The sequence below is a fragment of the Lolium rigidum genome, chromosome 3 (assembly GCF_022539505.1).
Source record: "Lolium rigidum isolate FL_2022 chromosome 3, APGP_CSIRO_Lrig_0.1, whole genome shotgun sequence".
In the NCBI taxonomy this organism is placed as follows: domain Eukaryota; kingdom Viridiplantae; phylum Streptophyta; class Magnoliopsida; order Poales; family Poaceae; genus Lolium; species Lolium rigidum.
In genome coordinates, this window is record NC_061510.1 from 10,666,914 (window position 1) to 10,671,718 (window position 4,805).

The following is a 4,805-nucleotide window of genomic DNA, read 5'->3' on the forward strand; positions in this document are numbered from 1 at the left end:
CAAACTCTCCACAACGGAAGCAACATGAGAGGATGGCATGATCGCTAACGTGTTACTTTTCGCATGTCCGTCCCTCGCACCCAAATACCTTTTCTTCAGCCACGCAACATCAGTACTTTTTGCGATGGTATTAGGAACATGAACTTTTTCATTATGAAAGGCAGCGCCAGACCTGCCCCCACGACCTCTTCCTCTACCCCTTCCATCACTTGCTTGGGATCGAGCAACATACTCCTTCTTAGGCTGATACCAAAAATCTTCTTGCGGGACCATCATAAAATCTTCATACTGGAACTTCTTTGGATCATGAGTTCCATCACCGCACTCATCGGCTACATGGACGATTACCCCACAACGGGCACAAAACCGAGACATCTTCTCATAGAGAACCCTGAATTTCTGAGCTGCTTTTCCTGGTTCAACACTTCCTGATACAAAGCGCAGCAAGGGTTTCTTCAGCTTGATCCTCATATACACTCTTACAAACTTGACATAAGGGGCGCCATTCATCCCCAGTTCAACTTCCAGTACCTCTCCCATCTTCACCGCCATCGCCCTAGCGGCAGGCTCATTACGCACAAGCTCAGGCAAGCCCATAATTCGAACCCACACCCGAATAGAGTCTAGGGCTAACATCTCCGTATTCATAAGGCCATCATATTCTTCAATAACCACAGCATTGCGTCTAAACAGCCATGGTCCTCCATGCATAGCTGTTTTCCAATCACCTAAACACTTGAACTGCGCAATGAAGGTGAATTCATCCAGATCACGAAACGAAACCACTTGGGCCACTGCCCATGCCACCTGCATCTTCTGGTAAAACGCAGTATGGCTAAAGGAAGTTTTCAGACAAACCCTAATTATCACTGCCCACTTGAAGGACGAACGATTCTCCTCGATCAATCCAGGCAGATCGACCGCATCCTCCTCTTCCGCCGTAATTTCCAGGCGTTTGAGCATTGATTCAATGTCCTCCTTCGGTTCCGGGGTAGAGGATTCCCCCCGTCCTTCCTCGGATGCATAGGACGCACCTGCCTGAGCTGGCGAGTTCACCGCCTCCAACACCGCCGCCGTCGCCTTCCCAGCAGCGTTCTCCGCCATGATTCGGGGGTCCAGAGGTTCCCCCGCACCAGCAGAAACTTCCTAGCGGAGCTAGCAACCTTAGTTCGACGTCGATCGGGCAAGATCTACCGAGACCGACGGTGATATGGTGGAACTCCTGCGTCACCGCAGGGAAAGAGGAAACCCTAAAACGAAAGGGTATAACTTCCCCAAAGATTACGTGTTGACCCACACATCAGACCATGCGTGTTAAAATATCATCATACGAGCCAATGTGTATGAAAACTGACATTTAAACAATAAGATAACTTGTTATTGTAGCCCACCGGTACCGATATATCAGTTTGTATGTTTCCAGTATGCTTTAGTCATATCATAATTTTAGGAGCATGTAAATATATTAATTGTCAGAGATAACATTAAGATCATGTTTGGTATGGATCATTTTATTTCATTTGGCTGAAATGAAATGAAATGACATGAATTTGATGATATCATTTTATTTGGCAAATCCATAGAGAATGACAGGGTACCAATAGGAATTAAGATTAGGCATTACATAAAAATCCATGTAATCTTCAATTGAATTCCAATACCAATTTTGTGGGAGCCAAACAAGTTGATTTCGGAATCGCAAATGAATTCTTTGATTCCAATCCCAAATGATGGGGGCCAAACGATCTCTAAGAGATAATCCATTGCATAACATGATCTTTTGTCATCTCTAAATGACAAGCAGTGACTAAGATAAAACTGTCGTATCAACAATTATACATGCCCTAATATCAAGTTGATGTGATTTGAGCATGTTATTATGAAAACATATTGATCTCAAATTATCTAGTCATCTCAGTTTGATATAATTCGAGTGTGTTACTTTTTCCAGTCTGATGGCTATATATAGAAGGTAATATCCAACGCCGGTACATTAAAAGTTATTTTGTCGCGAGGAGATGTGGTATGGGGTTTGTTGTCTTTGGAAGGTGTATGTGGTGTCGCTCTATCTGGTGCAGTATGCCAACAAGATGGTTCCACGTATTTCTTGTGCAAATTAAATTGACTGTCAATTTACTCAGTCACAATTGATCTGCTATACATCTGAAGAGACGTATGCCCATATCCATCTATCTAGCGTTTTAATTAATTTGCCATTGGTGCCATCACTGCATGGTTGTGGTTTTGTACAACAGGGCTGAATTGGGGCGGTCACTCCAATAGAAGAGGAAAATAGTACTGTCTACATTGATCTCCACATTGCTGGTCAGAATAGACCGGCAGTCAGTTCTTGTGAAAGTGAAGTATATTTGATTGGATATACTTTCTCATGTCGGTACACCTGGCTTGCTTGGACTTACACGAGCTAAGTAAGCTCACGACAATCTTGTCTTTTGTCTCTGGAAAGCCTCGGATGCTTGGATGGTCAGGCCAAAATCTATAAAAAGTTATAAACCAGCAGATAGTTGCTGTTTCTTCAAGAAAGGAAGAAAAATAAGTGGGCCAGCTTGCATTTTCTTTGTCTGAGTAAAAACTTCTTCCTCTACTACTGGACTACTAGGACAGGGAGTCGCGCCACAAAAATTGTCAGTATAAATGTATAATTGAATGGTATATATAACTATAGATGATTATAGGATTGTACAATGGAACTTCTGGTCATATGCTAATTTCATTGCTGTATGCATATATTAAACACATGTTGAGACGTGCATGCACGTGCAGGCTTTAATCAATGGGGAAATAACTATATAATATAGTCCACCGTAAGCATGATACTGTGGCAAATGTTATGAAATCAACTCCTTTAAATATTGGTTTTCGGAGAAGACTAATTGAGGATAAGTGGGATCAATGGACACACCTATGTTAACGTTTAATGATGATAAATTTAAATGACGATCTTGATAAATTTGTTTGGGGCCTAACATCCACAGGAAAATTCTGTTAAATCGATGTATGCTGATATGTTAAATGGGCACACGAGATATCTTCGAAAGTATCTTTGGAAAATAAAAATCCCACTGAAAATAAAAATCTTTATGTGGTTCCTTAGTAAGAAAGTCCTGTTAACCCGTGATAATTTAGCAAAGAGGAATTGGAATGGAAATACGAAATGTTCTTTCTGTGATGCCGAGGAATCAGTTGAACATTTGTTTATTTCCTGTCCTTTTGCTAAACATATTTGGCGGGTTATTTTCGCTGCATATAATATTCCACCTCCATCCAATGTAACAAATATGTTTGGAAATTAGCTTAATGGAATTGACAAAGACGACAAAGCTAGAATTCGCATTGGTGTTTCGGCTTTATGTTGGTCAATTTGAAATTGCAGAAATGATTTGGTTTTTAACAAAAAAGACTCTACTAATTTCTTGCAGGTTATCCACACTATGGTCCACTGGATCCAGCTTTGGCGTTTTTGCTCCCGGAGGATCGGCGGGAATGCATGGTTTCTGGATGCAACCGCCTTCGCATGGTTGCCCAGGATATTTTCTACCAGGCTACTTGGCGGCATGTTAAGAGATTACATGATGCTTAGATTGCTTAGTAGTCTTTTATTTTTTCGATGGTTGATTTTTGTATCGACCCTCGTTGATCCATGAGTTGTAAACTTTGAATATTGATTCGTTTAATAAAAGGCTGTGTGCATCAACCGATGCAGAGGCCGGGGTATACCCCATTTCGAAAAAAAACTATGTCTTCCTATTGGACCGCTGAGCCGCAGTGTTGGGCCATAATGTAAACTCGTACCTAATTCCACCGCGTATTTAGCTCTCCTAAACATTGTCTTTCATTGATGCTTCAACAGCAACCTGGAATTCTACTTTGTTACATGAGTACTTTGTAGATATGGATTTGGAGTCAATCTTGAGAGTTTCTCTCAGCTCGCAGCATCACTCGGATGAGTGGGCATGGTACTATTCGAAGAAGGTATTTTTGTCTGTCCGATCAGCTTATCGTTTGCTAGTTGAGATGAAGAAGCACCGGAAAGATTGGTTAGAAGGAAATGCAGCTAAATCTGATTCCGATCAGCGGACGAAGAAATGGTCTTCGCTGTGGAAAGTTAAGGTCCTTTATAAGGTTAGGATTTTTCTGTGGGACGCTGCTACACGGTGCTATAGCACCGTATATTCTATGGGAGTGCTCCACCCAAATTAGGAAATAAAGTAGTCAGACGACCCCGCGTTCCAAAAATAGAAAGTCCTATTTCCACACGTTTCCTCCTACTGCCCAGGTCGGCACACAAACTGCATATAGCACCATTCTTATTCCTCAGCTCTGTCGCAAGTTCTTGACTATTTTATTTTCTTTTTGATGAGGCTGCCCTGTAAAACAACAAACACCACACACCAACTAGTTTTGTGATCTCATTTGAAGATGTAAAAATTGGAGCGATGGATGTAGAAAAAAGATAAAAGTTACATCCCCGTGAACCAAATCTGGGATCACAAAAAGCATACTAGCGTGTTAACCTTGATCCATTCAAATATTCTAGATGTAGAAAAATAAAAAAAAATACATGCAGATGCCTAAAGTTTCATCTAAAATTGGGGAAAAAACACCACTGCCATCAATCTAAGATGTAGAAAAAAGTTAGAAAGTACATCCAATTACAAAAACAATACACAGAATTAGGAGAAAATTTACTATTTATACATCCAATTATAAATATTACTTACAAATTTGAGAAAATAAATAAAGAAAAGTACAATCCGATAGAAAAATTACATCTGGCATAACAG